This window comes from Podarcis liolepis, assembly GCF_965112155.1.
Source record: "Podarcis liolepis genome assembly, chromosome: 14".
Classification (NCBI taxonomy): Eukaryota; Metazoa; Chordata; class Lepidosauria; order Squamata; family Lacertidae; genus Podarcis; species Podarcis liolepis.
This window is the reverse complement of record NC_139569.1, coordinates 36,090,926-36,114,720: the sequence shown is the minus strand read 5'-3', so window position 1 is coordinate 36,114,720 and position 23,795 is coordinate 36,090,926. Positions and strand designations below refer to the sequence as shown.

At 44.6% G+C, this 23,795-nt stretch overlaps 1 protein-coding gene across 7 annotated transcripts in view; it reads right to left on the bottom strand.

The window, feature by feature from the left end:
* ACAN (aggrecan) overlaps positions 1–23,795 on the bottom strand; it is an 82,646-nt gene that overhangs the window by 49,903 nt on the left and 8,948 nt on the right. For 2 of the 7 annotated variants that reach the window (XM_083474947.1, XM_083474950.1), the window contains exon 1: positions 1,876–2,291. The exons of 4 other annotated variants lie outside the window; for them this stretch is intronic. The gene's annotated coding sequence lies outside the window, so the exon portion shown is untranslated. Of the gene's footprint in view, positions 1–1,875; positions 2,292–23,795 lie in introns of those variants that run through there. One more of the 7 variants, XM_083474948.1, reaches the window with a different exon arrangement.

Genomic DNA, 23,795 nt, shown 5'->3' with positions numbered 1-23,795 from the left:
GGAAGCCTGGCTTTGGTATGTTCAGTCTTTCTCCTCAATGCCCCCTGTGCTCAGTAACATCATTAACAGCTTAGCTTTTATACACTACTTGAGAGCAGGGATGGGGAACTGCTGCCCTCCAGGTGTGGATGGACTACAACCCCCATCAGCCTTGACAGGTGGCTCTGCTGGCTGATGGGTGTTGAGTCCAACAACATCTGGAAGGTGACAGGCCCCTACACCCCTGCTTCAGAGGGATCAGAGCGCTTCAGACACATTGCTGCAGTCCTCACTATGACCCTGTGAAGTGAGTACAGATGTGGGTTATACTATAGTGCAGATGAGGACTGGAGGCTGAATGTATTTGTGCCTTACCTAAGGCTACATGGTAAGTTCACGGCAGAGACCCAAGATTCAAAAGAGAGGCTTCCCAAGTCGGAGTGCAAGACTCTTCCAATGCAAGCTGACACCTGCCTACTCAGAAGTAAGCCCTGCTGAGTTCGATAGGACTTGCTCCCAGGCAGTGCTTTTTTCCTGTGGTATGCAGGGGTACGCATACCCCCTAAACATTTTGTGAATCTAAGTTTGGCCTCATTGAGGGGCCGTATTTCAATATGAGTAGGAAAATGAGAGTACAGTGGTGCCTCGCAAGACGAAAAGAATCCGTTCTGTGATTCTCTTCGTCTAGCGGTTTTTTCGTCTTGCGAAGCAAGCCCATTGACGGATTAGCCGATTAGCACTATTAGTGCTATTAGCGGCTTTTAGCGGCTTTTAGCGGCTTTTAGCAGCTTATCTGCTGATCGGATCAGCTGATAAGCGGCTTAGCGGCTTAGAAAAAGGGGGGGAAGGAAAAAACCCCCGCAGGAACTCGCAAGGCATTGTCGTCTTGCGAAGCAAGCCCATAGGATATTCGTTTTGCGAAGCACCTCCAAAACGGAAAACTCTTTTGTCTAGCGAGTTTTCCGTCTTGCGAGGCATTTGTCTTGCGGGGCACCACTGTACCCCTAAATTTTTTTACAGAAAAAAAGCACTGCTCCCAGGTAAATGAGTAAAACTACTGCAGGCTCAGCTACTGTGTTATGCTAGCTTCAACAAGACCTTTATCTCAACAGGGAGATTTCCTCAAGTAACTGAAGGAGTTTGCTTACACTATTAAAGCAATTAGTACTCTGAGGAGCTCTTGTTCTGCTATAAACAATGTCAAGGAGACAGGTTTTTAGCCCAGGGGGGTTTCTCTTTCTACTATAATATTCATGACAACCAAGCGCTCTCTCTCTCTCTCTCTCTCTCTCTCTCTCTCTCTCTGTGACAACACACACACACATTTTAAATACCCTAATGCCCATCAAAAGTTATCTCACACAAGAGACCATGTTTCCTTTTATAATATTAGGCTGGAGTGCAGCTGCTGAAAACTCAAGGATCTTTCCCCTCCTTTAAACATCTCCATGAGTGTGCCATTCAGTTTTAAAAAACGAATAAACAAATAAGAAAGAAAGCAATACTGTATGGCCTGTTGCCTTAAAACCAGCTCGAGAAATTATTTCCCCATCAAGTGGATACCAGCGGTGCTTGCTGTTAATGTAGAATTTGGGGGCAAGAGGTTCAAGGCCCTTCTCAGGAGAATGAGATCAGCAGGGCTGGTTTACCACATTTTGAAGTAAACAAACCAATACAATTTTCTGGAGGCATACCATCCATAAGACCCATAAACCCAGAGTCTAAAACTACCTAACTGGTGGGTTTCTAAAGTGACCCAGCAAGGTGAATTAGCACAGTAAGGGTTAACCCAAACCCTATCTTCATTATTTGCTTCCTTCCTCCTCCCACTTCGATGCCAGGTTTATTATGCCATTCCCAGAAACTTACAAAACCAAATGGCAGCTGGTTGGTTACCTGGAACTAGAAGTCAGCAGGTCTGAATCTCCATTAAGTCTCCAAGGCTAGCTGCTTCAGACTAGAGGTTAGCAGGGTCCTTCAAGAAAAGAGGGAGAGAGAAGGTAGAGTCCTTTCAAGGCAGCAAGCAGGCAGGGCAATCTGGATGCATGGTTCTATGGAAGCATCTGCCTTAGCTTTCCTAGGTTGCCGGGAAAAGGAATGTACGCAGATGCCGAAAGACAAAACACAACGTTCTGTGTTATTGAAGGCCATTATGGTGCTCAGCGGTAAGACGCGAGACCAAGCAGAGTTAACCGGTGCTGTGGGTGACATAGCTGGCAGCCAACACATCCCTCTAGGCTTGACGCAGGAGAGGAAATAAGCCTTTTGCTTCATCTGCTGAATCTGTGTGCATGTCGTAATGATGCTCTCCCACCAACCAAGAAACAATATCATGGCACTGGAAGAAGGTAATGCTTGTCTCCTGTGATAAAGAGCAGCTTTGTGATGGGGTGGTTTGGTGCGTAGATTCTGGAAAAGTAGTCCCTATGGCCTGATCTTTATTCCCTCCCCATCTTCTACCCAGCAGCTGCTCTTTAATACATAGACAAAAATAAACCCAGATACTTGAAATGTGATTGTGGCTTTTCACATATCATTGCTTATGCAGCATCACCAAAACGGAGGAAGATTGTTATTTGGATTGTAGCACCAGGGTGTTCTGTTTTGTGTCGGCTCCTAAGAGGGCCCCGAGTGGCATGAAATTTACAGCTGCTAATGTGTATGTCTAGGTGCAAATTTAGAAATAATTTTCAGTAATTTACACAGAGATATAATCCGTCTCAGCTTGCAGTTTCAGATGCTGAGGCTTCTGATAAGCAATATTGCAGAGTGGGGTGAAGGAAACAAATATTGTTTTTCTAATATATCTGTAGCCAAAAGAACAAGCACTCTCATAGTTCCATCACAGGACAAACTACCGCAGAGTAAATGAACAGACTGCTTAGAAGGCAGGCAACAGCTTTCGGCAATGCGTGACAGGTTGCATATTTGTAGCAGGAAGGGGTGGGTATTCCACACTCATTCTTGGTATGTGAAGAGGGGCGTAACAAGAAGGCAAAGTATCCCTATCCCATAATTGGTGGGTGTGTATCTGGAGCATTTTCATCCCTCAAAATGCTGCTGCAATTGATGTCCATTTGGTTAACTGTGCCACCAGGTTTCCTCAGTAGTCTATTCCTCTGTTGATCTGATGCAGCAGATTGGCCCTGAGCATGAAGTTCAATAAGCATTTTTGGAAAGCTTCTTTGGGATATGGAGAAGTTTAAAAGAATACAGGGCCAGGGATACGCACTGGCGGAGGACGAGGAGTGTGGGGGGAGCGCACTGCTCCCAGCAATGTGATCCCGGTGGGGTGCCATCGTGGCTGCTCTCCCATCCGTGCTGGATGCCACACCCCTGCGGGTAGCACGCCACACCCCCAGGATGTGCACTAGCCCCGCCCCCGCCGGCTCTCCACCCCCTAATGCCCGAGCATGAAGCTCCACCACTGGGGATACGATGAAGGCCATTCAAACAAAAATACTCCACAAGGACCTTGAATATGTCACAGGGCTTCTACTCTGTAGCTCACTATGCATGAACTTTAATCCAGTACTGGGGAGATCATCTCTTCAAACTCTGGCATAAGGCCGATGTACAATGCTACCTTAGAATGAGCCAGGTTATAGGTAAGCTACTTGTCCAAGATTGTATAAAGCTTTCTCCAGCTCTTCTGCCCAAGAGCTTTGAAATAACTAAGATCCATTCGTGCAGTGGTGGTGGTATCAAACACCCATTACTATTTCTGCAGCAGAGTCCCTACTGAGGTATCTAGGGTACTCCAGTATCCTAGAGTTACCCAATCGGCAGGAACTGGGAGCTTTTTAACCACTGTATGCTCCAAAGGAAACACAAGATGCTTCAGTTTCAAGAGTATGATATGCAATGGGACTTCATGGAGGACATAACTAAAGTCACTCAAAAAGAAACTATTAGAGCACTCCAAACCATTTCCCCATGTATGTGCACGGAAAATATTAGATCTAGCTGAAAGGCGACACCTGGAGATCTGCATTGACCATTGCTAAATATCCCTAATTATTGTTGTTGTATAATTGTAAGTTTATTGTAAAATCTTAGACGGTTGTATAATCTTAACAAGGTTGTGGCTGTGACTATCATGAAGGACCCTCACTTCCGAATTTGCCACTGTGCCACTGCTGGCAACACCAGGGATTGAATCTGAAACCTTTGTCATGGCAAAGTATGGAGAGCTCTTCATAAATAGGTGATCCTATGAAACTAGTTTGTTCCAACTCAATGCAGGAACTGAGGAAGAAGAACAGGCAGCCTCACATGAATTGTCGATTTTGGAGGGGCTATTTACTGAGACCTTTTGCGAATGCTGTAGTAGATACTGGCGGACACACTTTGGTGACTCCTGAGCTAAGCAGCCATTTAAATGGGAAGTGTTCCATCCCTGGCAACCATCCTGCAAACAAAAAAAGCAGGGGAAGAGAAAGAAAGGAGAATCCGCAGAGATGGGCTGAACGCTGGCAAAGCGAGCCCGTATCCAAGTCCTCCTGCTTCTGAGTCTCGGCAGCACAATCACCCCAAGATACATGGGCGATGTCCAAATAGCGCCAAGAGAGAATCAGCTAAGAAAACAAACCCTTCTGCAGATGCCAAATGCAAAGGCTGCAGTTTGGGCGGAGAGCCAAATGGGTTTTTAAAGAGCTTTCTAATCAAGCAGTTTGCCTAGTTAGGACATGGCAAGTTTTAACACTCAGAGAGCTGGGACGGCACTGCAGTTGAAATTAAGACCTGGTAAGTGGCTGGTTCAGGAGGAGGAGGTGTCAGCAGCAGGAGAGGTGGCAGGGTTTAGTGAGCAGGAAGAGGCTGTGGCAGAGAGCAGTTCAGACTCGGAAGCTGAGGCAGAGGCAGAGTAGAAGCAGGGTGCTGAAGAATCCAGGGAGTCTCCCCCTCCTGCCGTGACCAGTTCCCCTCCCCCTGGTCCCCTAAAACTCACAGAGAAATGAAACAGGCAGAGCAGAGGGGGGTTGTGCACAAACACAACCTCAGACTGTGTGGGGAAGACCCTGGAGAGGAAGAGTCCTAGGGCACTGGGAAAGCGGGGACTTTCAGTCCTCGCAACTGCTTCCTTAGGGAAGACCTCCTAGAAAGAGTTGCTGAGACCACTAGGACTGAACTGTGGTAGTTTCCTTGAATAAAGAGCTAACTTCACTGGCCTCGGATGATTTATTGTTCTTGTCACTGTCCTATGCCTGACTCCAACCCTGACAATTTAAATATGTAGAAAAATTACGATCATTTAAATATACTAAGCCAGAGCAGGGAAGGTGGCTGTGCCCAAGTGTAATGTATCCCTACCTGCTCAGTTTGCTGCTCATGCTGCTGAGGTGTGGCTAATGGGCAGCTTCAAGGTCCCATCCTTGGACTTAAAAAAAAATCCTTCCAGTAGCACCTTAAAGCACACTTCTTCAGATACGAAAGCTCATACCAAGAACTAACTTAGTTGGTCTTTAAGGTGCTACTGGAAGGATTTTTTTTATTTTGACTATGGCAGACCAACACGGCTACCTATCTGCATCTTGGGACTTAGCTACACTTGTCCATTATATCGTTATAACTGCATTATAAACATGCAACACCAGATGGTGCTGTGGAGCAGTAATCCATCATCCAATGGGATTTTCCATTAAGAGCTTTTATAGCATTATTTTCTATAGCGTTTTTTAAAATCTGTATAGATCCAGCCTTAATCCAAGGAAAGATCCACACAATACATTTTAAAGCACAGCTAACACATTCATGAAGCATGCAACTTTACCCAAAGAATCCTGGGAACTATAGTTTGGGAATTTCAGGCCTGTGAGGGGGAACTGCAGTTCCCAGGATCCTATGGGGGAAATCATATATGTTGAATATATGACGTGGTTCTGCACTAAAACACAATTGAACTTCAGAAGGTGCTTTCAAATACTGGGCTGTCCTCTATAAAGTAAGATTCAAGGTCACCCTATGCAACACACACTATGGGAGGGATTTATCCTCAACGCTGGCTCGGATGACTATTGCCATAGTTGTTACTATGAGACTTAGCACAGTTACCTAAAGTTATAAGGAGGAGACAGTTGGGCTTCCCCTTGAAATGAATGGCAAATGGCATCCAATGGGAGCTGCAGACGTACCTTGGAAGTCGAATCTGTTCAGGATGTCTGTTCAACTTCCCAAAAGTTTGAATTCTAAGGCACTGCTTCCGATTGGCTGCAGGAGCCAATCGCAACACATTTCCTCTCTTTTTCATCTTCAAAATCCCTTTTAAAATCCCCAGCTTTCAAAACGAGTTTCTTTTTGTAAGTAAGAATTTAAAGTTATAATAATTTAAGATGTTGGAGAGAAAATAAGGTGTTTCTTTTCTCTATCTTTTTCTTTTTTTTCTTTTTAAGCTGTAATGCTTTGAGATAAGGATTTGCTGTATAAACAATTTAAACTGGGAATACAAGAAGGGGAGGTATGAGGAGGTCGGGGAAATAGGTTATAAGAAAATAAGTTGTGAAATGTATGTGTTTTTAATATTTTTATGTTTGTTTTTTCTTTATGTTTTGCAAAAAATTGGAAACTTTAATAAATATCTTTAAAAAAATAAATAAATCCCCAGCTTTCATCCCCTAGAAGTAAGGTGCCCAGAGGGTACTTTTCCAGGTTGCCGCATCAGTCATTCAGGTACATTACCCCATTTGAGATGAAAACATCTAGGACTGGACTTCTCCAAGGTATTCTCTGGGTATCCCTGAGATCATTAATATATACCTCTAACTGGGGATGGGGAGAAATTCCATTCCATTCACATCTAAAGGCTAATCTACCTAAATCAAACTTCCTGAAATAATACACCAACCAAAAACGCACCGTACTTTGAAATTTGCACTTCTCTGAATTTTGCAATGCAATTCCCCAGCCAAGGAATGTGTACAGGAGTGCATATACTGAGGTTAAAGGTAAAGGGATTCCTGACCATTAGGTCCAGTCATGACTGACTCTGGGGTTGCGGCACTCATCTCGCTTTTGGCTGAGGGAGCCGGCGTACAGCTTCCAGGTCATGTGGCCAACATGACTAAGCCGCTTCTGGCAAACCAGAGATGCATACGGAAATGCCATTTACCTTCCCACTGGAGCGGTACCTATTTATCTACTTGCACTTCGTGCTTTCGAACTGCTAGGTTGGCAGGAGCAGGGACCGAGCAACGGGAGCTCATGCTGTCATGGGGATTCGAACCGCTGACCTTCTGATCGGCAAGTCCTAGGCTCTGTGGTTTAACCCACAGCGCCACCCGTGTCCCATACTGAGGTTAAGTGTCCATAAAAATGGAAATGTTACTGAAAATAACATACAAAAATGCACCACATTAGGGAAAATTGCTTGCAAAAATACACACATTGCTTATTTATAAAATATATATATACTGCTACATCATAAAATACATATCCCGGTGGTTTACAACAGTATAAAAATATTGGAGAAAATTGCACTAAAACGCTTTTAAAGTTTCATGAGGGATTTTTTTAAAAAAGGGAATTTGCAGACTGTTATGGAAATGTGGAGAACTGAATTTAGGACTGGAATCATGGGAAACCAAAACTGACAGATTCACCCATTCCAACCTCTAATTCAGTCCTGCCCTTGGAGCATCAAGCCAAATGCCAGACCCTCCAAGTATTTTCCTGGGATGTCCCTGATTTAGAGAAGCCATCCTTGTTTCTGATTTGATCCCGGAATGTCTCACTTTTCCTTAGGATGTGCCTATTTTCACTGGAGAAATCTTGGGAGGTATGGAGTTATCTGACCCCTGAGCTGTCTGAAGGCGATCCTGTATTGGGAAGATTTTTAATGTTTAATGTTTTATTAGATTTTTATATATGTTGGAAGCTACCAAGAGGGGCTGGGGCAACCCAGTAAGATGTGTGGGGTATAAATAGTAAAATTATCATTATGGAATGGGATGTCCCAATTTTCATCAGAGAAATGTTGGAGAGTATGAAATGCAACCTCCATTTATGTATTGTGGGAGGCAAAGTGACAATCTGTCCACCTTCCCCACCCCATTTTGCAGTATAAGGCCTCTAAGCCTGGTAGACTTGTGTTCAAAGCTTGAAAAGTCAGAAACCATGCAAGGCTGCTCTAACTATTGCATTCAAGCAACTGCGCTCAGTCAAAATGGTGTCCTTTTCAGTCAGCTGATCCCATCAATAAATAGCTACCTTTGGTTAAGTCTGTTCCCCTCTTTTTGGGGGCAGAACTCCAAGTGCAAAACAAATCTGCAAAATAAATCTTCCCTAATTTCCCTCCCTATTATCTACAGTGGTTTATTTCAACAGAGCCAAATTGCTCAAGCACAGCGAAGACAAAAGGCCAAAGTGAGATAGTTTACAAGTGCTTGTTCTGGGTCAGGTATGAAGAGACCCATCTATCAGGTACAACAAAGACTTTAGGGAAAGCCTTTCATTGCTGGCCTGACAGTGATTGAATTGCAAAAGAAGAGAAGGGAGGAAGTTAAAGGAAAAGGAAAAGCACATCAGGAGCAACTGCTTTAAAGATTCCCTCAGTGTAGCTGGTACATTCAGTAAACTCACTTACAGCCTGATCTTATTTCATTTCATTTTAGCTTTCCTGTCCTGTTTTTACTTCCCAGAGGAAGCCCAGAAGGGCTAGCAACAACAAATAAGAAGCTAATAATAGCAAAATGACAATCCAAACAATGTGAAAAGGGAACAATAAAAAGTCTGCAATTGATAACATTTCAGTTCAATGCCAACTTTTAAGCAGAATTGATTTTGTTTAAAAAAATTAATTCCCAGCAGTGCAAGCATTTCAATGATCTCTCACACATTTAGCCATCAGATTACCCAGAAAGAGGTTTAAACCACCACATAATTCTTCTATGCATCTGCTATAAGTACCCTCCAGATGTTGATGGACTATAACTCCCATCAACAATGACCGCTGGTTATGCTGGCTGCAGCCGATGGAACTGGAGTTCAGCAACATCTGGAAGGCCAAAATTTCCCCAGCCATGTGCTTCTGACTACTAAGGTAACCTAGTCATAAACTCAAGGCTCCTTCTTTGACAGCCACATTCACACGATACATTTAAAGTGTTACGATATGACTTTTGCCGAATAATAACATTTACAGTGTGGTTTAACAACCAATCTTTCCCAGGAAACTCCAAAACATTACAAAGTGAATCTTGTTTTATTATGATCCAGCTAGAGCAATCCAACTGGACTAGATGCTGTAGACAAATGGGACACGGTGAAAAACTTTTTTTTTTTTAAAAATGTAAACAACACATGCACACGTGGCTGAACCCCAATGACGCCATCCTAGAAGTTTTTCCATGAAAAAAGTAAAACGCTCAATATAAATAAATAAATAAATAAATAAAGGTCCTACCCACGTGATGCTGACACAAATCCCTACACTAGTAATAGGCAATAGAACAAAATATCAGCACCCCCATCTCTCTTTCCCCCCAACTGCAAGATGTCTATGACAAAAGTGTCTCTCACTAAATGTAAACGAACTGTGAAAAAAACTACGAATTGAAAGTGTAGACAAGAGATATACCATTCCCTGTTGATTTGTTTGTTAATAATCCAAGCTGGAGGCAGCACATGATCTGTTATGGGCCAGAGTAGGAGTAATAATAATAATATTAATAATAATTTATTATTTATACCCCTCCCATCTGGCTGGGTTTCCCCAGCAACTCTGGGCAGCTCCCAACAGAATACCAATAACAATAATAAAAAAGCAACAACATCAAACATTAAAAACTTCCCTAAACAGGGCTGTCTTCAGATATCTTATAAAAGTCAGATAGTTGTTTATTTCCTTGACATCTGATGGGAGGGCGTTCCACAGGGAAGACGCCACTACTGAGAAGGCCTTCTGCCTGGTTCCCTCTAACTTGGCTTCTCGCAGTAAGGGAACTGCCAGAAGGCTCTCGGCACTGGACCTCAGTGTCCGGGCAGAACAATGGGGGTGGAGACACTCCTTCAGGTATACTGGACCGAGGCCGTTTAGGGCTTTAAAGGTCAGCACTAACACTTTGAATTGTGCTCGGAAACGTACTGGGAACCAATATAGATCTTTCAAGACCGGTGTTATGCGGCCTCGGCGACTGCTCCCAGTCACCAGTCTAGCTGCCACATTCTGGATTAGTTGTAGTTTCTGGGTCACTTTCAAAGGTAGCCCCACATAGATATATATTCAACACAAAAACCAGTGACAATTTGTTGTTGACAAAGGACAGCTGGACATATAAAGGGCCCCATTACCTTCAGTAGCTTAGGGACTCATCAAACCTAAATCCAGACCTGGCTGAAGATCACAGTTTGCCCACCTCTGGATTTCATCAGGTGCTAAGCTTTGTTTGTGAATGAGTCACAATAGATACATACAGGGATTCAAGGAAGACCTTTGGCAAAGGATATTCTTGTGTGCAGAGGGCACACATACATACATACATACATACATACATACATACATACATAAGTTTCACAGCACAGCAGTGGTGGGACCACACTGGAAATTTCCTGGAAAGGCACTATGTCAAGGACATTGTGGGATATTAAAATTGTGGCTTGCAGGCAGCAAGGCAGGTGCCAGTGGGACCATTCTGGTTTTTGGGGCCTTGGAAACTGCCGACAGATGCTGAATATATTGATGCCATGCCTGATTGTAGAAATGGAGTGCCTTGATGCTCTCTTCAGATGGCAGGTCTCATCTCCTACCTCAAGGTCTTCATCTGTTTTCACAGATCAGGAGGACAGAAGCAGGGCTGGACCATGAAAAATTTGGCTGGTAAACTGACTTGCTCAGTTATAATATCCAGACAGATTTCACATCTTGAAAAGATGTGTTCAGATTTTTGGAGGAAATAAGTCTTTGGGGACGTGGGTGGCGCTGTGGGTTAAACCACAGAGCCTAGGACTTGCTGATCAGAAGGTTGGTGGTTCGAATCCCCGTGACGGGGTGAGCTCCCGTTGCTCAGTCCCTGCTCCTGCCAACCTAGCAGTTTGAAAGCACGTCAAAGTGCAAGTAGATAAATAGGTACCGCTCCGGCGGGAAGGTAAATGGCGTTTCCGTGCGCTGCTCTGGTTTGCCAGAAGCGGCTTAGTCATGCTGGCCACATGACCCGGAAGCTGTACGCTGGCTCCCTCGGCCAATAAAGCGAGATGAGCACCACAACCCCAGAGTCGGCCACGACTGGACCTAACGGTCAGGGGTCCCTTTACCTTTACCTTTAAGTCTTCTTCAGATGTTTGGGTGAATGCACGTGGGTTTAAAGAGGGTAGGCAAATGTGTATACATACATATCTCACTGAGCTCTGGCTAGACTTCAAACTTTCCCACACCGAGAGGGAAAATGTGAAAGCAGATTGTAAGGTGCTTAGAATCCTTGCTGTGACCAGGAACACTGATACAGTATGGTTTCTGGTCATGGGGGATATTCTAAGCACTTTCAGCTATGAACACCCTTCAAATTTCCTTTCAAACCTTCCTTCTCAATGTGGGACTGTTTGACGTGGAGATGGCACAGGTGAGGGCATTGGAAGTGTGCCCCGGCTTCCTCCCCACTTTTAGCATTCCTGAGCAGGGCTCTAACCATCAGCTTCTGTAGCTGAAGTGCCCAAGTTTTAGCAAAAGTGAAAGAAAAGCAAACAAGGAGAGAACCTTCCAAAACAAAAGGTAATCTTGATATTTTTAGTGTGCTGTTAATTTCCCATGTCCATATCATATCAGTAGTTGTGCCAGTATAATCATCCCAAGGTAACAACTTAGGATGAGCTAACAAACCTTATCCCCCTACCTCTGGCCTAATAAATCTTTACTTGCTTCTGGTGTAATACTATCATCTTGTATGGCCTTTGTGATGAATGAGTTGCTTGATTATCTTAAAATTTCTCCCAAATGCAATCCTTCCTTCTAAAGAGGACTGGTTAACTAGCCTTTTTCTCCCCACCCCATGGAACTCTGGGAACTGTAGTTCTGCAAGAGGGGCTATGAGCTGTACTGGCTGAGGCAGATGGAATTTGTAATCTATAACATCTGGAGGGCACTAGTTTGGTGAAGGCTGGCCTCCAGACTGGCATTTTTATTTCACTGATTCATTTATACCTTCAGCATAGATGAGCTTATGGTGGGTCACAACATACAACCATACAATCAGTGGTAGAGCATCTGCTTTGCATGCAGAAGGTCCAAGGTTCAACCACTGGCATCTCCGGGCTGGTAGAGACCTCTGTCTAGAGCCCTGGAGAGCATGGACTCATCTCATTTGACCTGGGGTTTCTCATCAAGGATGCCCCAAGGACTGATGCTGGTGTGATAGGAAGCCACAGCATAAACTCATCCCATTTGACCTGGGGCTTCTCATCAGGGATGCCCCAAGGACTGATGCTGGTGTGATAGGAAGCCACAGCATCAACTCATCCCATTTGGCCTGGGGCCTCTCATCAAAAGCATCTCAAGATGCTGGCGTGAGAAGAAGCCATAGCATGGACCTTTGGGGCCAGTGCTTCTCATCAGTGTTGTTCCACACACCAGAGGCTGCTGCCCCTGCTCACATTGCTCACCAACCCCCCTCACAGCTCTTTCAAGCCCCCAATACCCTTGCAGCTCCTCTTTCCCCTTCTAGCCCTACATTACTCAAACCTCTGCTGTTGTTGAAATCCAGTTTTAAAACCCGCCTTCTCTTTTGCCCCCCTGCCCTGCCCTGACTTCACAAAAAAACTGGATTCTGATGAGGCCCCAGAAGTCCTCCCCTAGGGACTGCATGATGATAACCAGAGCCATCTTTCCCATACGGCTTAGTGGTGCATTGCGCCAGGGCACTGGCCTCTCAGGGGGTGCTCCTGTGAGTGAGGGAGCTGCGGGGCTTTGCTGGTGGCCTCCCCTTTCCCTGCATGCCTGCCAGCTGCGCCCCGCCAACCATAGTGGCATGGGGGAGAGTTGCGCACCCCCTCCCATGGCTGGCAGTGTGAAGCTTCACCCTCCCCCCATCTGTGGTAATTTGGGGGCGCTGAGCAGATATTTGCACCCCAGCGCCTCATCTGCTAAAGACGGCCCTGACAATAACCTTCTATTTTTATAGGACAATATCAATGAAACCAGACTGTAACCATCGTCACAGGCTTCACTACTTCACAAAGCAAGATGGCGGTGGCTATGTGAACCATATCACATGCTAGCACCTTGCACAAAGGCTGATTAGCTTGGCAACACTTATTTCAGTTTTTTTCAAAAATAGTTATTTTCCAGTCAGCATGTTCCTGAGTAAAGAGCAGAATGAGTCACATTTGCATTTTAAACAAGACCACACGCCAGATGAACGGAACAGGTTTAAATGGCCACACCTCAAGTTAAAAGCCAATGTTCGGTCTCTCATTAGTTTCCTGCCACACAAACATCTTGTCTGTGGCAGGCAGGCAGGCAGGCAGGCAGGCAGGCCTTTCTGACTCACAAATAGTTCTCTGTTTGCCTTCCTTGCACTGGCACCAGCTTGGGTGGATAGAAAATGCCCTGCCCTTGGAGGCTCTCTATGCCTCCTTTGTCACCAAAATCCCACACCTCTTCAAATCGCTCATCTACCAGACACCCCCCTCCAAAGTCCTTAAGGCAACTTGAGTTCTGCCATGCATGTTGAGATGTGTCAAGTCTCACAAGGCAGGCCTATCAAACTCACAACCTCCCTGAGACACAGATCATGTTGCCTTGACCCACTACAAGTCCGCCTCTAAAAGGCGCACATCATACTTGAAAGCACATTTCCTCACCACTAAAAGAATCATGGGAACTGTAGTTTGTTAAGAGTGCTGGGATGTGCTGCTCTGTGGTGGATAAACTACAGTCCCCAACAATCTTTCTTCTTCTTCTTCTTCTTTTGAGAGGGAGAATGATGCCATAAGATCTTAAGTTTCCAGAGTTTCTAGGGAATAGAGATTGATTGATGAACCACTCTGAAAACTAGCTCTGTGAGAGGAAGTGTGGTCTCCTAACAACTCTCAGCACCTTTAACAAACAACAGTTCTCATGATTCTTTAAAGCTATGACTTTAAAATGGCATGGTACTGCTTTAAATGTATTGTGCAGTTGGGGTCCAAGCTTGCTCTGTGAGAGCTTTACTATTTCATCATTAATTTTTTGCAAGAAAGCCATATACATTTGAGTAATGCTAATAAAAATTATCCAGTCCTTCATTCCCCTCCTTGCAGTGGCGTAGCATGGGGGGGGGCACAGGGGCGGTTGCCCCTGGTGCAACATTGTTAGGGGCGCAAAATTTCAACACCTGGTGCTGCCTCAATATCTGGTGCTGCACTTCCATCGTGCTTCCTGTGAACCAGGAACTGACCTCTCTAGACAACATAATGACTCTTTTTATCTCTGTGCCTACAAATATATACTCTGTCTGTTTTCCTCCCTCCCACTCCCTGTCCTCCCCACAGCCCCGGGTGTGGCAACCCACGCTACGCCACTGCCTCCTTGTGGATGTCTTTGAATTCCTTTCCATTTATTTATTTTTTTATTTAAACATTTATAAACCATACTTTCATATAAAAATATCACAAGGAGGTACACAGCAAAAACACTAAAAACCTCAAGTAATTCAGTACAAGCTGGTTGGCAAAGAATCTCAGGTCTGAAAGGCTTCTCTGACTAATGCAGTGTTTAGAAGACATCTAATAACAAGCAGGGATGACTCCTGCGGATGGAAGAACATGTGCATGAAATGCAGATCTATGAAGTATGAGCATATGACAAACTCTCTCCTGCTCATTGGTCTCTCCTATGGATCCAGCCGGGTTTCCATTCTGATGTAACATTCCCTCTCCCCTTATGGATTTTTCTATAGAGTGAGTTCTAAACAGCTGGGAAGGAAAATATAGGCTGTGTACACATAGCATTTTATTCTAGAATCCACGAAGACTGAATACTTGTCCTCGCACAATCTAGATCTATTGCATATTTTTTTTGTCCCTAAAATGTGCTTCTTGTGAAACTGGTTTCATTCTGAATAGTAAAGCTCACTGTAGATTGATTCTGCATTACGCTGAAGTATGTCCATTTGAAAACAGGTGTAAGCTGACCTGGCAATGAGGTGTATGAATGCACACCTAGACTCAATCTAGGCTGAAAACAGCATGTGGAGGATGAGCGTGTACAATTCCAGATTAAGAGAAAACTTAACATTTTTGTGCTATAAACATGTTAGCATCTAACACAGCCACAGGACCGAAAAAATATAATATTCTGGAATTTAAGTCCAGGACTCAGTTCTCCTTTCTCTGACTGCTTAGACAGCTATTGGATAAAGATTGAGGAAGAAGGGGGTTCTTACCCCCCCCCTTCGTCAGGACCTATAGCCACAAGCAAGGTGCCAGGAACACTGGAAAACACAATTTCCCTTGTTCTCCTGACAGACACGAGGACTACTGGCATATTTTGGCATTGCAAAATAAGAGAGAAGCTTGAATATACCTCTTGCTGAGTCTTGGGGTGGATCAAATCAGAGTTGCTCATTCTTGAAATCAAAAGTTCCAGTATGTGGGTAGAGATAGGGGTGGAGCCCAGGTTGAATTGGGTCCTGGGAGGTGGAGCCCACCGCACAAATTGTTCCTTTGGCTTTGGTCCAAAGCTAAATAAACAGTGGGTGGGTTGAGCCCCGCCACCCTTCAATCTGTGGTCTGTTGACAACAACCCTACATTGCACAGAGATTTAAAGTAAAGTGTACATGTGTGTAGCGGGGGTGAATTGTGTTAGAAGCCATCTCAATCTTACTCTGAATTCCCTGTACCCCCTTTGAACCTGAACCTGAAAGGGATGCGATCATTTTATGTTGAGAAAACACTTTGCACGCACAAACATATGTATTGCACCAGTGTGTGTGTGTGTGTGTGTGTGTGTGTACACACACACACACACACACACACACACACATATATATTCAGAGAGAGAGAGAGAGGTGGATAGTTCCCATTATAAAATAAAAAGGCCCATCTATTCCTGAACCCAACAAAAAAGCTTCTATACATCTCACACTGTAAGCCCATTGAGAGGGAAAGGCAGAGGCAGCCACTCACACCCACTCCCCCTTATACACACAGATGGATGGAAGACCGAAGAACTTCAGGCTCGTACACACACAGGGCGATCTGTTCTGGTCTCGCACAAGGAGGCAGTGAGTTCTTAAAAAGCAAACTGTGCAGTTTCCGTTGTTACATGGTGCTCAAGTTAATTTAATATATAACAACTCTCTTTCTCATTCCACCTTCTCTCTCTCTCTCTCTCTCTCTCTCTCCTTAACCCCTGCTCCGGCCCCAACTCTTGCTCTTTTTAAAGGACCTTGAATGTTCAGAGCTGCTCTGCAGAAGCTGAAAGCTGGCACCGTATGTGGTCCAGGCCTTGCAATGAACACAGCTTTTGTTGCTGCTTGCTGAGAAGCTGGCCGCGAAGGGTACACACACACAGTGACCGGTTTGTCTGGTGCACGGGAGCTGAGTGGTGGAGGGACTGGCAGGAGGAGGAGGAGGAGGGAGAGGGAGGCGACAGATTTTGGGGACGGTGGCACCTTGCGGTGGCCAGGCACCTTTCTGCAATGTAACAAGGGGAAAGCGAAGGGAACGGGCAGGTTAGAGCACCAGGACAGAAAAGATGTCTCATTCATAGCCTATGAAAGCTCCTGTTGATTTTCGAAACGGTATGGAGGCGCTTAAGAAGCTGATGGTGGCTGCATACAAATGTGCCTCTTCTCGAGAAATCTAGGTGGGACTGTGCCAGTAATAAAACACACACACACCATTGCACCAAGGAAACCTACATTGTATGGCTCACGTGAAATGGGCAAATAATAGAGGCTGGGATAAATGCAAATGTTTTGCTCGGGTTTGCCCAGTGGTATTTGGGTTCCCCCAGGATTTGAAATAATAATAATAATAATAATAATAATAATAATAATAATAATAATAATAATAATAATAATAATAAATTATTTATACCCCACCCATCTTGCTGGGTTTCCCCAGCCACTCTGGGCGGCTTCCAACAAAACACTAAAATACAGTAACCTATAAAACATTAAAAGCTTCCCTAAACAGGGCTGCCTTTAGATGTCTTCTAAAAGTTTGGTAGTTATTTTTGTCTTTGACATCTAGTGGGAGGGCGTTCCACAGCGGGTGCCACTACCGAGAAGTCCCTCTGCCCGGTTCCCTGTAACTTGGCTTCTCGCACCTTCTCTCTATAACTTCCCTGTAACTTGGCTTCTCCCTACCTTCTCTCTATATAGAAGGATCTGGCAACTTCTGTTTCAGTGTATCTGAAGAAGTGTGCATGCACACGAAAGCTCATACCAAGAACTAACTTAGTTGGTCTTTAAGGTGCTACTGGAAGGAATTTTTTTATTTTGGCTTCTCGCAGTGAGGGAACCACCAGAAGGCCCTTGGAGCTGGACCTCAGTGTCCGGGCAGAACGATGGAGGTGGAGACGCTCCTTCAGGTATACTGGACCGAGGCTGGGAGATCACAGGGGCATGAAAAAAAATGGGGGAGGAGACGAATGGGATATAGGAACAGACAGTAGAGGCAGTTGCATGAGAGCAAATGGGTCACTGGCTCACCTGCCTCAACCTCTCCTCAGCCAGCCAGCCTGCACCTGCCTGCTTTCTTACTTACAACCAGTCCTTCTCCTTCGTTTCAGCGTTGCCCCTTGGGGTCCATTCCAATGCTACAATTCTATGATTCTAGATTAAGTTGGCTGTGTCTGTCATTGGCTTGGGCTCTACCTACTGGGGCTCTCAGCCTTCTGCTCCAGCCCCGACTGAGAAGCAGAGAAACCTAGAGTGGTACTAATCACATCACTCTTTGTTGTGGTTTTTCTCCCACTGTTTTGACCAGCCCTCCCCAACCTGGTATCTTCTCCGAAGCAGGATGTACAGTTTTCAGGGATGGTGGGTAGCTAGGCCATTCAAAACAACTGGAGAGTGTCAGATTGAGCATGGGGGCAGGGACTGGTGTTTTGATTTACATCACTGGAAAGTCTCGTGTACATTGATGGCTCTGCCTTTGAATTCTGCACATCAAGGTAGCAGGTCTGAAGGAACTTTCTTCATGCGTTTGAGTGAACTAGCTTACAATTCTCTCCACAATCTGGGTCCTGATTGCAGCAGGGTATTCTTAGTTTGACCAGCTGAACGTGCCAAGAAGAACCCCCGCTTTCAGGCTGCCCCGCTAAATGCAAGAAGGTTGTGGCAGGACCGGCCCACACATGAGGCAAGGTGACATCACTGCCTCAGACAGCAGGGTCTATGGGGCAGCAGATACCAATGTTGATCTCCCCCAACACCTAGTTCCTGATGTAGAGATCTTCCCTGACCCCTTCTTTCCTGGTGGGAAGGGGGCACCATTATAGGATTCCCCCTCAAGTTCCAAAATGTATTGGGGTGGCCCTGGTCAGTGGGAACAGGGATGTTGGAGTGGGGCTGGCACACACTCCCACAATACCCTGTCTATACTTTGTTGCATGCATTCTCTGAATGCCTAAATAGAATACATACTTCTTTTTACAGTCAATTTTCTAGTAAGCCATCGCTCCTGTTTTGGACATAATTTTTTTAAATTGATTTCACAGGTTTTACAAATTTACTTATATTTCAATACATGTTTTTCTGAAAATTGTTGACTTCCCACCCTCACTTCCATGCTGTTTTTATTCCCACCTTATACCTACTGCTTTATATAACATAAGGTAAAGGTAAAGGGACCCCTGACCATTAGGTCCAATCGTGACTGACTCTGGGGTTGCGGTGCTCATCTCACTTTATTGGCCAAGGGAGCCAGCGTACAGCTTTCAGGTCATGTGGCCAGCATAACTAAGCCGCCTCTGGCAAACCAGAGCAGCGCACGGAAACGCCGTTTACCTTTCCGCTGGAGTGGTACCTATTTATCTACTTGCACTTTGAACTGCTAGGTTGGCAGGAGCAGGGACTGAGCAACGGGAGCTCACCCCATCGCGGGGATTCAAACCGCCGACCATCTGATCGGCAAGCCCTAGGCTCAGTGGTTTAACCCACAGCACCACCTGCGTCCCCACAGTGCCACCTGCATCCTTTCTCATCGCTGCTCCTGTTTTGGCTGTTTTGTGATGTCTGGTTAGCCTTATGAATATGAGTTTCTTGTGTTTCAGCAGCAGAGTATCTGCTTTGCAGATTCAATCCCTAGGTTCCCAGGTTCAATCCCAGGTTCAATCCCTAGCATCTCTGGTTAGGGTTAGGAAAGAACCCTCCCTGAAACTTGGAGAGCCACTGTCCGTCACTAGACAATACTCAGCTAGGTAGACTAATGGCCTGACTCAGTACGAGGCAGCTTCCTATAAGTTACCTTTCTTCAGAGCAGCTGTGGGGAACCTCTAATCCATATTGGCTTAGACCATGCTGGCTAAGCCAGGCCCACCTGCTCTATACCTAATGCCAGGTGTTGGCTGAAAGAGGGTTTGCAGACAGCACTGATGAACAGCACCTGCCAATACCTGTGTAAGGCCCCATACACACTGTGTTTCAAGCCCCTCCAATAAGGCTGGAAGGATCTGTCAGTTTCTAATTTCCCCAATGTTAAATTCAATTTTCTACACTTTCACATCAATTAGCAGATTTTTTTTAAAAAAAAGATCCTCAAGAAGATTCACCAGCATTTTAGTGTGAATTTCTCCCATAAAAACCACATTCCTATATGCTGTTTTGACTAACATACACATTTCTTGCAATGCAATCTCTCCCAATGCATTTTTGTATTTCCTTTCCACCCTTATCTTCATTTTTATGCACACTTTCCCCTAATATAAGCATGTTTTTGGTAAACATTGGTTGGGTGGAGAACTGCATCGCAAAATTCAGGTCGGTGCGAATTTTGAAGGATCACCGTGTTTCGTTTTGCATGGTGTGGATTTGACAAAGTTGACTTTAAATATGTACTGATCCTAATTTTTTCCTCCTTCCCTACCCACCAATCAGGTGATCATCAGGGCTTCTAAAGTGCTCTGCCCAGGGCTTCCTAATAACCTATGATCACCTGTCTGTGGGACTTGCAAAGTGCAGTGTTGCACCTTTGTCCACCTGGTTTGATTTCAAATCACATGGAGAGAAAATGGCAACCTATTCAACTTGGCCCACAGTGAGTGGGGAAGATAAGTTTTTGACCGGCTGGCCAAATTCAGCTCTGCACCTCTGCTCTAGAGTTTAAATGCTTGAGTGAGTAATGTATGTGTGCTGACTCTAGTATCCATGCATGTGTGTGTGAGTGAGTGAGTGTGTGTGTATGTGCGTGCACACTAGAGCACTATGTTATGGGCATCATGTTTATGTTATGGGCATCATGTTATTTCACACACTGAAGCTTGTGAGGTATGCTCTGAACAGCCAGCATTATTCAAATATATGTTTCCTTAACACCCTATTGGCTTTGAAATAAATGGGAGAGGCTATTGAGGAGTAAACCAAAAAGCATAGAACAGGTGGGGAGAACCTTCAGCAATGTATAATGAGGCAGCTAATCTTGGTGTGAGTGAAAATGACACAAATAACAGAAGGTTATTGATCTTAGCACTCTGGTGCTGAGTTCTAAGATCAAAGACCCACTGGGTTGTATCTAATGTAGCGCTAAGTGACTTTGACTTGTTCTTTTGGCAAAATGCTTTGGTGCCAGCAGAACATTAGTTGCACAAGAGAAAGCATAAGCAGTTTGCTTGTAGCTCTGTTGTGCAATAGATTATGTTACACCACAAGTGTCTGCTAGCACAACTGTTGCATTGGATTCCTCTGTTGTGCAGCATCAAAACTCATTCATCTGCTAGCTCAAGAGCCTTTGCACTAGCAGACAGAGACCACTGGGCACCGCCCCTTATCTCCAAAGTTAACACAGTGCTTAGATTGGAGGTAATGGTTCTTCACAACTGATGTCATTTGAGATCAGGTGACTGACAGGAGGGTGTAAAGGTAAAGGTAAAGGGACCCCTGACCATTAGGTCCAGTCGTGGCCGACTCTGGGGTTGCGGCACTCATCTCGCTTTATTGGCCGAGGGAGCCGGCATACAGCTTCCAGGTCATGTGTCCAGCATGACTAAGCTGCTTCTGGTGAACCAGAGCAGCACATGGAAATGCTGTTTACCTTTCCTCCAGAGTGGTACCTATTTATCTACTTGCATTTGTAGTTTGCCCCAAAAACACTTGCAGGCAAAGGCCTTGTGGGTCTAATTATGGCCAAGGGTTGGAAGCTCCCCACTGATGCTGTAAGGGACACAAGAAGTAAAAGGAAGGAGGGAACAGGTGGTGGTGGCGGCTACAAAAGGGCTAGAGATTAGAAGAAGCATTACAGGAATAAAAATGTCAAAACAATGCACTGTCTAAGGTAGTGGTGGGAAACCTATGGTCCTCCAGATGTTGTTGAACTACAGCTCCCATCAGCACCAAGAAGCATGGCCAAGGGGGGACCTTTGGCCCTCCAGATGTTGCTCAACAACAAATCCTATCATCCCTGGCCATTGGCCACACTTGTTGGGGCTGATGGGAGGTGTAGTTCAGCAACATCTAGAAGGCCAAAAGTTCCTTTCATGTGGCCTTAGATGTCATTTTTAGAGAAGCCTCAAAGAGACACTACAACTTGGTGACAAAGCTGGAATTCAGGAACACTGTGTCCTCATGGCTCACTGAGGTCATGCTGCTCCAGAATCTAATGACTATATCCTGTATGACTATATACTGAGTATAAGTTATCGATGGGCTCTTTGACATTTTATAAAATCACTGCCAAACTGGACAAGAAAAATGATGCTTTCAGAAGGGCAACACTCTCACAGTTTCTGGGAGATTGACTACAACTGACTTCCCCTGCCTCCAATTTGCACAATCTAGAGCTGCCTCAGTAAGTAGTTCACTACACAAATGTTGTGGTTGAAATATTTAAATTTGGACACCTAATACAAGCTCTGGGCAAATCTATATATGCCTATGATAACTAGCTAAATCATGGTAGCAGAGAGAATTGGAAGCTTATACGATTTAGGAATCAGGTGGTGGGAAAATGCATCCACAAAACATTACATTATAAATTTCTGCAGCAGGATGAACAGCCACCAGAGAAGGCAATTACTATGGCCAGGTTGTATGAAAGGGTTCAAGAATAAAGTTGCCTAATGGCTGCTATGTGTGGTGACTGCAGATATGTCCATTAATTGTGTCACTCAGCAATGTAGCAATCACAAGGGATGCTACACCCCAGGATACAAATCAGACAAGCTCTGATAATCTTGGCTGCCACTCGGGACGGGGGAGAAATTAAATGTGGTTTGCATTTAAAGTCATAACTGCATACAAAAATGTATTTATTAAGAGAATGCTGTAGAATTTCAAGAGGATTTTTTTGAAAAACAAATTGCTGAAGAAATGTGGAGAATTGAATTTTAAAAATGAGAAAGAGAGAGAACCAAACTAGACATTTGTAGCTTGTTGTTTTAAATATTGCATAAAATTGTTTTTTAAAAAATATTAATGTTGTGTTTTAATTGTTGTAACCCACCCTGGGACCTTAGGCTGAAGGGTAGGTAATAATATATATAATAATGATAATGTTAATGATAACTGAACCACTCCTGAGAGCAGTGTGGCACAACAAATGCTACTTGTTTATATTGCAAATAATTAAGTGGACATCGAACTTGGATTTCTCACCAAAAAAAAAAAAAAAAAAAAAAAAGCCAGAGATGCAGACTAACTGCAATCATGGGCCAACCGAAGACATTTTTCCGCCTGAGGCAAAGGACAATATGCCTTCCTTACCACCAGCACAGGCATTTCCTTTTAACATGGGACAGTATCCTTCAATGCACCTAAGGGCAGTAGGCTAGCTTAGGGACTGACAGGACAGATCACTTGGCTACACAGCTGCCTACTTTATGACTCTCAGCATCTGCCACCTGAGGCATCTGTGCCACTCTGCCTCATGATAGGGCTGGCCCTGGACAAACTTGTATGAGCTGCCTTGGCAACTGAAAATGAGGAGGAGGAAGAGGGCCTGGTTTATTTTATGAATTACAAAGGGAAAGGAAGTGTGGAAGTTAACAGGAAGCAGTCAGAGATGGTGTTTGATACTGGGAGTGAAAGGAATTTTGTTAGTGCCAAACTTTACCACACAATTAAGGCTGTTGCCCACAAATAACAACAACAAAAACCACTTATGCTCAGCTCCATCCATTCATGTTTATGGGTTACTGGGAAGCACGATTCTCATAGAAAAATACTGTATGTTGGTCATGGGGAACATCTACTTGCCTAGAAGACTGCTTTTGTTGTACATATTTTTCAGGAGGGAGAGTCAGTGAAGCAGATTGCAATGGAGTCTTTAGTTCTTAAAGACTCCAAAACCTAAGAATCTGAAATTTCTGTGTTCCTTCCAGGCAATTTCTGACTCTCTCGCTCCCTCCCCCCCCCACTCTCCAATTATGTAGGTATCTCAGAACCACTTTCTGGACTAAAATGGGCTTTTCTTGAACTGTTCTACAGTGACAGTGCTTTTCAGCACCTGAAAATTGCACCAACCTAGGACCATTGTCTTGTCTATTATAACCTTCATGTACAGTGGTACCTCAGGTTAAGTACTTTATTCGTTCCAGAGGTCCGTACTTAACCTGAAACTGTTCTTAACCTGAAGCACCACTTTAGCTAATGGGGCCTCCTGCTGCCGCCGCGCTGCCGAAGCACGATTTCTGTTCTCATCCTGAAACAAAGTTCTTAACTTGAAGCACTATTTCTGGTTTAGCGGAGTT